This window comes from Pezoporus flaviventris, unplaced genomic scaffold (assembly GCF_033815535.1).
Source record: "Pezoporus flaviventris isolate CSIRO_AGI_PZ_B2104156 unplaced genomic scaffold, CSIRO_AGI_Pfla_v1 ptg000045l, whole genome shotgun sequence".
Lineage (NCBI taxonomy): Eukaryota > Metazoa > Chordata > Aves > Psittaciformes > Psittacidae > Pezoporus > Pezoporus flaviventris.
In genome coordinates this window covers 2,751,750-2,764,624 of record NW_026892593.1, presented here as the reverse complement: position 1 = coordinate 2,764,624, position 12,875 = coordinate 2,751,750, and positions in this window count along the sequence as shown.

Sequence of the window (12,875 nt, the reverse complement as noted above, 5' to 3'; positions counted from 1 at the left end):
TCATAGAATCACTTAGTTTGGAAAAGACCTTTTAGATCATCGGTTTCAGCTGTTTTTACCAATGTTTTTAGTTGTTGCTAAGCAGTACTAAGTCAAGGACTTCTCAGCTTCTTATGCTGCCCTACTGAGTGAAGCTACACTGTGTAGGGTTTGATTGAGATGGGAGAGGTTTGTACTCCCTGTCTCCTGTGTACCTGAGACACTGTGCTGGGGTTTAACTGTGATGCCTGTTTTCTGCCTCCTTCAGGCCTGGATGACTGAGGTAGCTGGTAGGGACTGAGCCCCTTAGCATGTATATCCTGGAAATAAAATCTACTGCCTTTGCTAGCTGGAGTCCTTGTCACCAGGCCTACAGCATTTGTGATCCAAGTAATAACACAAAGAAATCTTGGTTTGCTTATTTATCTAGTTTTGCCCAGCAATTTCCATCCCGTGGCTAGTAAGCTCCAAGAGGTCCAGATAAAGCTTTGAAGAATGAGTAAGAAGAACCAATTCTTACTATGCTTAAATCCATCAGGGCTACACTTTCGCTGGAGACAAAGGCAGAACAGTGAAGGGTGAAAGTCACTGTAACCAGCTCCTCTGCTTTGCTTGGGAGGAGCCTGTCTGGTGGCAGCATCTCTGTCTCCTCTAGTTTCATAGTATATGGCACAAAGCAGCTTCTGCATCTCTAAGTCGCACCGTGGCTCTTTCTTGAAGAAAATGGCCTGTTGCATTAAGGGTGTTGTTTAAACCCAGGCTGGAGGGGTCTGGATTTAGAAACCATTCCCTGCTTTATCACAGGCTTGAATGCCATCACTCTGCAATGAGGAAGGACGAACAGACCTATGCTTTTTCATAGCTCTTCTCAAAGGAAATTATCTCACATCTGATGGTGAAAGGATCTGGGAATGTCTCAGTAAAGACACCCAAGGGGGGTTGTGCCCACACTAGGATAAAGGCGTAAATTTGGAGGCTATAGGAATACTCTATAATGAACTTTATCTGGATGGTTGTGTCTGAGTGACAACTGCCCCCCCCCCCCAGTTAACTGTAGTGTAGACATTACCTTAGAGCTTACTTCATTTTCTTCTCCAGTTTGTCCTGGTTTTGGCTGGGATGTAGTTAAATTTCTTCCTAGTAGCTGGTACAGTGCCGTGGTTTAGATTTAGTATGAGAATAACATTGATAACACACCGATGTTTTCAGTTGTTGCTAAGCAGTGTTTATACTAAGTCAAGGACTTTTCAGCTTCTCATGACCTGCCAGCGAGGAGGCTGGGGGTGCACAAGAAGCCAGGAGGGGACACAGCCAGGACAGCTGATCCAGACTGGCCAAAGAGATATTCCATACCATATGGCATCATGCTCAGTATATAAACTAGGGAGGAAGCTGGCTGAGGGCCACTGCTTGGGAAGTGGCTGGGCATCAGTCAGCAGGTGGTGAGCAATTGCATTGTGCATCACTTGTTTTGTATATTCTAATTCCATCATTATTATCATCATCATTATTATAATTTCCTTCCTTTTCTGTCCCATTAAACTGTCTTTATCTCAACCCATGAGTTTTCTCACTTTTTACTCTTCTAGTTCTCGCCCCCATCCCACCAGGGGAGAAATGAGCAAGTGGCTGCGTGGGGCTTATTTGCCAACTGAGGTTAAACCACAACATGCATTTTATCTCAATTAGAGACAGTACAAAATGGAGGAAAGCCAGATCATCCACAGTGTTCACCAGAATGATGCAGTTACTGTGAGGTGACACCTAGACCAAAGATCTCCTAGTTTATAAAAATCAAAGCAAACCAGCAAGGTGGCAAGGAGGGGTGAATGGACAAGGAAAGCAGATGAAAAGTTTACATTGGTAAATCAGCTTTGGCTATGTTTGAAATTCACGCTGTAGCTCTAAAAGGTGTCTAAAAGTTCACTAACAATGACAAAACCTTCCATGATCGACTTAGTGCCCAGTACTCCTGGTTCTGTGCTCTCTTGCCTCCAAATCAAAGCATCCTTTAATGTAAATCCCCTCTGTAATCAAGACAGTTGTCTTGTCCTGTAGAAGAGAAGTGGCAATCTATAAAGTACAACATCTCCCAAAGGAGTTAATGTATGAAAATATATATGTTTGTTCCGTTTTTCCTCAGGGTATTCACCAGTATCTCCCTGAAGAGGGAAAAAGAAAAAAAAAACACTTTGGTGTTATCCATCCTCAAGATTTCTCTTTTTGAAGACAAAAGAAGTAAAAGAAGTGGTAGTACCTTCTTTTTATTTCACTGACAACTCATGAGGAGATCCCCCTCTCTGGTTTCCAGGTTGGCAAATCTGTTTGAGTCCTCTTGGCCCTGGGGTCAGGGCAAGATTTTCTGAGGGACATGCATAGTTGAGATGGTTCAGTCAGGTCTCAGCTGGACTCAGTTAAAAGATCCTCTGTTCCTCAGAACATATTTCGGAGGGTATATATATACTAGCAATTCATTATGGTCCCTGCCTTCTTTGTTATGGATCTCATCCTTTAACTGTCTCCATTCACACACACTTCTTGGTTGTAGGATGATATCTGGAGCACCACTTGCTGGACAAAGGTGCCCACGAAAGCTCACACTATGAGCTGTGCTCCACGGACGACGCCATGGAAACTATTCCTCCACACCATAACAGGGTTACTCTGAGTCTCCATTGTTCCAAGGAGCCTTTAGACTGTGGAAATTGCTTAGCAGTGTGTTACAAAAGCAGACAATTCCTTTCCTATGCCAGTCCCTCATCCATGCAATGACCCTTTGCTGATGTGAATGCACAGATATTTTTAATAAGTGAAATGGGTGCTTTTCCAAGCTGTATTTCAAACTACCAATTTATCATAGATGGCATTACTCTATTCATTAGAGTCAATTAGATCACTGCTATAAATCCTTAGCTTGTTTTCCACTGCTCCTGTTTTGCTTTTCAGGGCTATACTGCTGGTTTGCTATTGGTTGGCGTATTTCTGTCTCACATGTGATTCATATATGTTATATTTGCTGTTAGGGCTGTTAAGCTCCCCCAAAACCACTTGCAGAGTCTTCAGAGCGCACTGCAACTGAGATGGGTCTGGAAGCAATAGTGTTACCCATGTTTTTCCTAGATCCAGGTTTCCGCAGACCTCTGGAACAACCCCACAAAGTTAACCACAAAGATACTTTGAAGTAATTTGTTTCACAACATTCCATACGAAACTAAGACTGAAAAGGGAAATCTAGAAGTTACTCAAAATCTTGGAACATTCCTAAGAGCCTTGTATGTAATAGAAATACAAGCTTAAAACATACATGAAGTGTTTCATTCCAGTTTCTTGATGATTAAGTGATTACTCAGCTTTATCTGCTGTAAGCCAACTGTCAACTTACAGGAAGCTTATTGAAGGCAGCTCAGAAATACATCATTTCAGTCAAACAACCCAGATGTCATCTATTTGGCCAAGTGGTAAAGCTATCAGAATTATTTTGGTTGTGCTCAGTTGCATTCAGTTTATATTTAGATGTTTTCAGGTTGTATTCAGTACTTTATGGGTATCCAGTTTCACTTTTCTATTTGATATTAAAACAGGGGAAAACCCCAGTTCAGCCAGCATATGCCTTCACTCATACACAGGAGGCAGAACTGATGCCTTACAGCTGACTGTGATTGCAGAAGAACTCATTTCAGGTACAGATCACAGGTACAGGGCACAGATCACTCCTGGAAACCTTTTTCAGATAGGTACATGGGTCCTTTTATTCATCTTCAAAATACTATAAAAAGAAAGATATTTGATAAAATTGCCTTCATAATATGACTAAATGTGTCTGCTTTGGCAAAGGGACCTCCACATCCAGTCTCACTCTTCATTTATTAAGGCAGTTGTTAATCTACCCAGTTTCTCATTCTTCACCCCCACATTTACTTTGTTTACAGGTATATGGCTTGTCACATCCACAGGTCACTTCCACATGCATGACAGTTTGTTCTAAGGAGGCATGGTAGCACTTTTTATGAAGTTTACAAATTGCACTTCCCTATAATGCTTGCATTGGGCACGTGCCCTTCCCCTCCATTTAGGGATTTGAGCCTCTCATACTAGGCTTGCTATTTCTTATTACTTTTCATAGAATCATAGAACTAGCTAGGTTGGAAAAGATCCTTAAGATCATCCACTCCAACCATTATCCCAGGACTGCCAAGGCCACCACTAAACCATGTCACTCAGGGCCTCATCTACACATTTTTGAACACTTCCAGGGACGGTGACTCCACCACTGCACTGAGCAGCCTGTTCCAATGCCTGACTGCTCTCTCAGTGAAGAAATTCTTCTTAATATCCAATCTAAACCTCCCCTGGTGCACCATGAGGCAATTTCCTCTTGTCCCATCCCTTGTTCCTTGAGAGCAGAGCCCAGCCCCTCCTGGCTCCATCCTCCTCTCAGGCAGTTGTAGGGAGCGATGAGGTACCCCTGAGCCTTCTCTTCTCCAGACTGAACCCCCCAGGTCCCTCAGCCGTTCCCCATCACACTTGTGCTCCAGGCCCTGCACCAGCTCTGTTGCCCTTCTCTGACCCTGCTCCAGCACCTCAATGTCTCTCCTGTAGTGAGGGGCCCTGAGCTGAACACAGGATTTGAGGTGCGGCCTCACCAGTGCCCAGTGCAGGGGCACAGTCACTGCCCTGGCCCTGCTGCCTCACTGGTGCTGATACAGGCCAGGATGCTCTTGGCCTTCTTGGCTGCCTGGGCACAAGCTGCTCATGTTCAGCTCCATCAGTGGGCACCTCCAGATCCTTTTATGCCAGACAGCTTTCCAGCCACTCTTCTCCAAGCCTGTAACATTGCATGGGGCTGTTGTGACCCAAGTGCAGGACCCGGCATTTGTTGAACCTCATACAATTGTCCTTAGCCCATCGATCCAGCCTGTCCAGATCCCTCTTCAGAGCCTTCCTATCCTCCAGCAGATCAACACTCCCACACAGCTTTGTGTCACCCACAAATTTCAGAGCTGCATAAACAGTAACACACAATCTGCTGGTCACAGGCTGAGAAAAACTCAGCCAGAGGGAAGACCGAGGAAGAAGTAGGAGGTAGCACTCCACCATGGGTGTCCAAAAGCCACTGGCAAAGACAAGAAAAGCTCACAGGGGAAGCAATGGCAGAAAAAAGTTCCTGAGATTTCTAACAGAAGTCTTCAAAAGGGTATATGACATCCATGTACTGTTAGGGGTGAAAGGAGCAGGTGGCACTGTAATTCAGCGTGTTTTGCCTTTTAAAGTATCGTTAGTTCTCATGGTAAGTCAGCCCCTACAGTTCCTGTCTGCCGTGACAGACCTCTGTAAGGCACCATTAAAAGACTTAGGAAAGTAGTGACATCCATATGGACGTTACTGGTTAGTAAGGCTAGCATGGCTTTTAGAAACACACTTGAAGTAACAATTTGAATCATAATTATCCTCTAGTTTTCATAAAATCATAGAATTACAAAATGGTTTGGGTGGGAAGGGACCTTAAAGCTCATCCAGTTCCAACCCCCTGCCAGGGGCAGGGACACCTTCACCTAGACCAGGTTTTGATAAAGAAATGTTCAGGTGGATTGTTTAGGTTGTCTATAGGATGCATGGGTCAATTCCTATCCCAGCAGCTTTATTATCTGTAAAATTGAGGTGGGATAAAAACCTCACTATTGCTTCTAAAAAGCTTTACATTTAAGAAGGGCTAATTATGACCAATCTGGCTGCTACAGGAGATACCTTAGGAAAATTCTGTTGTATTGGTAATTCAGCCTATGTCACTGTGTCATTACAGCATCCAATGAATCCATCCCAAGCCATCACTAGGGAGACTGTGCTCTTTTGACAGCAGTGGCCATTTGTAACTGTTAAAAGAATTCAAAACACCTTCCAGGAAAATGATCATCCTGCTTTTTGTTGTTGTTGATGTTTCTGTTGATGTTCTTTCTAGAATAATACTGCAATGGTAGGTTCACATTAAACGGTGAACATACTCTCAGTATCAGTCTGCACTACAGTTATCCAAGCAGCAGACTCTTTCCCAGAAGGATACAGGAGTAATCCCTGCAAGATGACAAAACAGTTTGTCCAACTTTTTTACAGCTGACAGTGAAATGTATTAATGTCATTCTTTCTTTTGTCCATTACCAAATACCATTCAGATATCCTCCTCCTGTTGAACAAGACTGAAGGTCCCAAAGATCCAAATCATCCTATCAAGATGTCTCTGCTTTAATTTAACAATCATACCCAAGATTCAGATGAGTCAAGATCATTTCCTTTGGAAAGAAGAGTTTGAGGGGAGCGAAGAATACTGATAAAGTAAGTTTAAAAAGACTTGAAACATTGAAAAAACTTGGAATAAAATCCCATAGTACTGACAAGACTACCCTGAAGGGTCAAAGAATGAGTAAAAGACCTGTAAAACATTCTAGCCTTTCATGTTTTAAGATTGTCTACACTGTAAATGAATAAATAAATAAAATGAAAAAGAATTTTTTTTTTATTTGAGCATCATTAATTGGTCATGCACCATTTAGGATGTTCCAGGTGAGAAAAAGAGGCTTACTGGGATTTGTGGGAGATGATTGAACTTCTAGTTATGACAGAGGATCTCTGCAAATGCACACAGGTTTGTCAGATTCTGTGCACCGAGTTTTAGATCCATACAGTTGTCTCTCTTCTCAGCCTTCACCAAAGCAAAGTCTGCACTTCAGAAACATCAGGTTTGAGATGTTTTAACTGTATTCAAATTATAGGAGAATAAACAGAGACACCCACCCCCAATGCCAAACAGATCTCAATGGATGGTAGAAAAGCTCATTAAAACATCTGTCATTCTTCAATTTTATGTGTACAGAAGATAAATGGTTGAGTGTCAAGTATTGTACTTCTAAGAGTTCATTAGCTTCTATTCAACTCAGGCAAGAAATCTCTCAAAGATGTTACTAAACGATCATACTTTGTGTTGTCAGTTTGACCCTTGCAGGATGTGTCCATCTCAGAGAAAATACCCATTCTGCCTCAGCAGAAAGGTCAAGGTTTGAATGGGTGATGGAGTCTTCAGTATCTACACATCTCTGAAGGGAAATCGGGGGTGGGCACATTAATGAAAATGCTGCTGCATATATCTTACTGCTGAATAAAAGCAGCAGTATTTTCAGATGTTGTCAGTCTCCAGCCTGACACAGATATTAAATTCACATAATCTCTCTTTAAAAAGTGCATGTGTGAGTAGATTTTGAACTACATTGTACCTTGCAATGAGATTTCATGTTTTTTTAGACCTGAAGAGCAGGCAGGTGGTTATGAACGTGTCTTAAGCTATTTCTGCAGCCTGAAATGTAAGGACTGTTTGAAAACATTTAGGGAAATAGAACATCTTAGTAGGACCTTTAGCAACTTTTCATAAATTTATTTTAGCTTACATCAATATTCTGAGCTACAAGGATTATAATTTAGTAGAGAGACTCTCATTGGGAGAGGGGATTGAAGGCATCGAGGCAGCAGCTCTGTGAGTTGACAGGGATGCTAATATAGCCACAGCAGAAGTTTAGAGAGCAGATCAGAGCAGCTGGGTGGGCTGATAGAGAGGATCAGGGCAGCCCAGAGGAGCAGTAAGAGGATCCAAATAAGTGGATTAGTAGCATACCAAAGCACGCATTACTTTTAGTTTTCAAACTCCCATTGATTTTAGTGCAAGTGCATTTACTAATGTGTGGCAAGAGAAATGGAAAAGGATCAAGGCAGAATTGAGACACAGGCTGTGGGAACAGCAAGAAGACTGGGCTGGGGACACACAGAACAATGTCCCCACATCAGCCTCAGTCAGGACTTAAAGGAGTATGGCTGTTGTCTGGGCTTCTTCATCCTGCACCCTCAAGGAGCTGTCTAACATTGCTAAATGCAATTGTGCCTGAAGCTGATTCTGCATTCATTTTCCATCCGTAGCTCCAGTTATTGACTCTTTCCACTGCTGCACTTTTACATCTGCCTTCAGCTGCTGTGATTGAAGCAAACTGACACAAAAATGTAGGTATGATTAGTAGCATAACCTCTTTGAACTCCTCCTAGCAGGGGACTCACTGGGCTGCTGCGCCCTGAGCTGAGCTTGCTGCAATGTGTGCTTGCAGAATTCATCAGAAATGGGATTGCTTACCCTAGCTGTGCTCAGGCCACCATGATTAACTCCTGAACTACCCACAGCTCAAACATGCGCCTTCCTGGAATGCCAGCCTGGCTTTACACTTCATCTCTTTAGACAGAGATGGTAGTGGTGTAAAGACACATCCAGACTAAAATTTTAAGCACTATTACTCTTTATAAAGCACAGAAAAAGAGTGTTCCAAGAAAAATAATGAGCCCTACCCACATTGCCCTTAGTTCCCGTGAAGCACATTGCCTTGTAAGTGGGAGGGAAGGCAAAATTCGTGCAGCTTATGACTTTTCCATATTGCAGAGAAGCACAGGGCATGCATGTATATGGGTGAACTTCATTTACTCTTCCACATTAGCTTTCATAAAAGCGTAGAGAGTCCTTTTCTTCTTTATCCTCCAACCACATCTGTTGCTTAGAGCTCAGCCTCGTCACCCACTCATCCCAGAATTCAAATCCGAACACTGGATTGTCCTAGGGAAGAATTAATACCTTAATATCCAGTTATCCTACAAGTATTTGATCAGAGCAAACTTTGACTTTTAGACTACGCTGGCCTTCCTCGCAGTCTTAGTCCAGGCCACACATAAAAAGACAGACAGGAGGAAAAGCCCAGCCTTACAGTGGGGTTTGCATTCCGATACAGAAATATACAGAGGGTTTGTAACCACACACACAAAGAACACTTTGTACATAGAGTCAGTTATATTTTTTATTGTTGAAACAGTTCTGGAATGTTTTGGTCTCCCTGAGCTGGCAAACAGATGAAAACATTGTCCTGTAGGTTTTTTTCTTTTAAATTTATATGAGGAAGATTAATGAGCAGCAGAATGGACAAGAAGCCATTTCAATACAGTGTCCCGAAGGAAAAAGAGAGTAACTATAGAGACATAATAAGATTATAGAATGGTTTGGGGTTGGAAAAAAACTGAAAGCTCATCCAGTTCCAACCCCCTGCCATGGGCAGGGTCACCTTCCACTAGAAGAGGTTACTCCAAGCCCCTGTGTCCAGCCTGGCCTTGAACACTGCAGGGATGGGGCAGCCACAGCTTCTCTGGGGAGGGAAGAACTTCTTCCTAATATCTAATCTAAATCTACCTTCTTTCTAGTTTAAAGCCATTCCCCCTTGTCCTGTCACTACATGCCCTTGTACATGCCCTCTCCAGCTTTCTTGAAGTCCCGCTTTAGGTACTGGAAGGATGTTGAGTACTGTAACTGGAATGGTACAGGAAAAACATAAGTGGGGTCAGAAAAGCTAAACTGCACTCCTAGCTTCAGACTGCTTCAGGACATCTGGAAACCTACCTCTGTAATGACCCAGTCCTTGGATATGCCAACATGAAGGCCTCCCAAAAGGGAAGGTTTGTAGTAAGACACAGCATCAACATCACCTATTTTCATGCTGGGAGCTGAGAAAAACACTGCCTGTGTATTTCATGTGACCACAAAAACAGCACTGGAAAGGGAAAAGCGCTACCACAGTTAGCACCTAAATCCTCAATGACATTCATTACACATAACTAACCAAAATAGCTAACTGATTAACCTGTCACCTGGGCAGCTCCTGATCTCCAATTTACCTCTTCAGCCCCCTTCTGCCTCCTAACACTGAACCTCTCCAGGCCCCAAGATGAGTAGTAATCATGGTGCTATTAATGTGACAGCCAGCAGCCTCCTCTTACTTCACCCAACCTTGCATGGATTCCTTGACATTAGACGTAAAGCTTCAGATCAAATCATCTAGTCTGTGTACTTTTTCCAGTATAATTCTCCTCAGCTCCAGGATTCTTCAGTCTTCTTTGTCCTGCACCATCTACTTTCTGACTAATAATCAAAATACTGCAATTAACTGGACACATCTGTGAGTCTGGAAGCAAAGAAAAAGTCTGGAACATCCTGATGTGGAGAGCACTGCTGCTGTTAATACTGAGGCATTACTGGATTAATTATATTTAATTGGTTAGTTTGGGTTCTAGCAGCTGAAATGGAAAAAAAAAAGCATTTTACACACTAGAAGATTGCTGGGAAAATGAAAATCAGTTAGAATGGGGAGGGGATGCATTGAAAGTAACTTGCAGCATAATAAAATGGTAACTAGGAAATAGGGATAATCATAATGACTTAGGGTATGTTGCAAGATAAAGCCCTTATTTAGTTGGCTAATTTCATGGCATTTCGAAAAACACAATTACTCAATTAATGGTTTGATTGAGGAAATTCTTTGCGACTCTTCATGAATATACACAAAATGCTCGGAATTGTCGATATTTTCACCAGAAAAAAAGGAACTGTGGGTTCTTAATATGTAATAATAACAACAGGATACTGAGACATGAACCGAAATAAAAGATGAAATTAGAAGCTGGCTGCCCCTTGGAGCCTGTGCACTTTATCCTAAGTCCCTCAGCTGCCACAGTGATGCAGCCGGTGACTATCCAGGGTGACATAAAGCAAGCCATTCCAATGGGATAAAGACAAGTTTCATTTCTGGGTGTCCCCAGCTAAAACAATGCAACAGTGGTCTGTGACAAATGGGCAGATGACCCCGAAATGCCCCACAGCAGGCTCATTAATTACTGTACATGGGAGCTTTGAGTGCTGGAAGTGGTCATTTCTAAGTGATGGCTGAGAAACTGTAGCAGTACAGGACAGAAAGTTTGATTTTTAGCCACCGGATCCTCCTGTCATTGTGGATAACTAGAAGATTTTGACCTAAAGTCACCTTGTCCCAGTTTCTAATTCACTTTTATGCAAACTGGCTGATACTTTCAGAAATGAAAATCCCAAGATGTACTCAAGTAACGATCATTAGGTTTGCGTGGAGGGTTCAAGCTTATTCTGCATGTAGAAAAGAATGAACCTAATTCACAAGAAGCAAAATGAGAAATACTAATGAAAGGGGATGTGCTAATTCTCATAAACCCCTACTTGAAAGTGCAACGTCCAGTGTTCAGAATGAAAAGTCATTTCATGTCTTGAGTGACCCATTACACAAAAAAATCCAGAGAAGGAAGAACTAAAAGGAGAAAGAGAGCAGCTGGTAGAACAGTGCCATTGCTTTTTCATAAATTATACCCCAAAATGTTTCACAAAATTGAAGAAAACAGAACAAAACAGAAAGGACCTTTTTGTGGCACATTCCTTTGGCAAATGCAGGGTAAAGCCCATCATGTGAGTCCAACAGCAAATGAAGGCCTTATGCTTTATGAAAATTCTCCTATTGTCCCAGCAAGGATGAGAGTCAAACATAGCAGTTTCAGCAATGCTTTTGCAAATAAAGTTAGCAGGCAGGAATCAGCAGACTGCTTGGGGAAGGGGAAAAAAAGAACAGAAAATACTCTTTCTGTACTCTTTCTGTACACAAAATATAGGCACACTGCTCTGCATTTCAGACCCAGCTTCACCGTGAGATTAATCGGCCCCACACCATTTAGCAAACAGCATATGACATCCATCTACCTCTGCTGCTTCAGCATCTTCCCAAAAATATATAAAGCAGGATTTTAAATAGTACGTTAGCCCAGTTTCCTTTCACAAAGCCTTACAACGAAGTTTAGGAAAATTCCAAAAGTAGCATATTGATTGCCTCTGGGATTTTCCACTTAGCAATTTAATAGAAAATTACACCCTTACCCAATCTGTGAGGTTTCAATAACCTCCCTCATGAATTTAATTTTCCAGAGTCTAATAAATTTCACCAGTAGGCATATTTTCTTATATTGCTTCACCATTAAGCCTATTTCCCTACCTTGCTTTTCAGACCCAGGTATGCTCTGTCTATGGTGTTCAGACCAGCACCTTGCACAAGAGAATTCAGGTCTGGCTGTGTCCACACACGCAGTCAGGATACAAATCACTATTGTTAATATTCAAATTGCTTTCCTCGCACTAATTTTATGTTTTTATTCCGAGTGTTAGGGTCAGTCACTATTACCGAAGCCAATGGGATTCTCCTGGGTACTGTGACGAGACCAAAGGAAGATCTGCATTTACATCTGTTCGGGTAGGCGTTTGCAAGTTATCACATACTCTTCCCCTTGTCACAACACAGCCTGACTGCACGTAAAACACAAGATGATGATCGGGAGCTGTGTTTTCAGTTATTGGTAGTCATAACTGTAAAAGCCTGGGTCCTTCCTCTACTACAGGCAACAGGCAGAAGTATTGCTGACTATAAAAACAAACACATTAACCAGAAACGAATTTAGAACTGGAAGTATTGCTGGAAGTGTCAAGTGGTGAATAAATCCAAGCAGCCTTTCGGCCATCCGTATGGCTGCGGTGACCTCCCGGTGACCATCGGAGAGGCACTAAATCTCACTCCTCCGGAGGACCGAGACTCTTTCCCTCTTTGTACAGCGTTTAACTCGCCAGCCCGGCGTGCTCCTCCAGGCCTCGGTCCGCGACGCGAGCGGGCACACCGCTGCGATAATGACCGTAGAGCCCGGTAACGAGCCGCTGCTGGCGTCAGCCGAGCCCCGTTTCTCGCCTTTACCTACTTTGCGCAGCCCCATCCCCTCCGGACCTTGTCCCAGGAACGGCTCCGCTAAACACTGACAGTTCCCCCTTCAGCCCCGCAGGGAACCCACCGCCACGGCCGGGGCCCGTGGCCAGCGGCGCGGCCCCGAGCGCCCGGCGGCAGCGCAAGGCCGCACCGAGAGGCCGCCGCTCCCATCACGGCCGGGCACCCCCGCTGTCCGCCGCGGAGCCTTGCCGAGGCCGCGGTGGGGGAAGC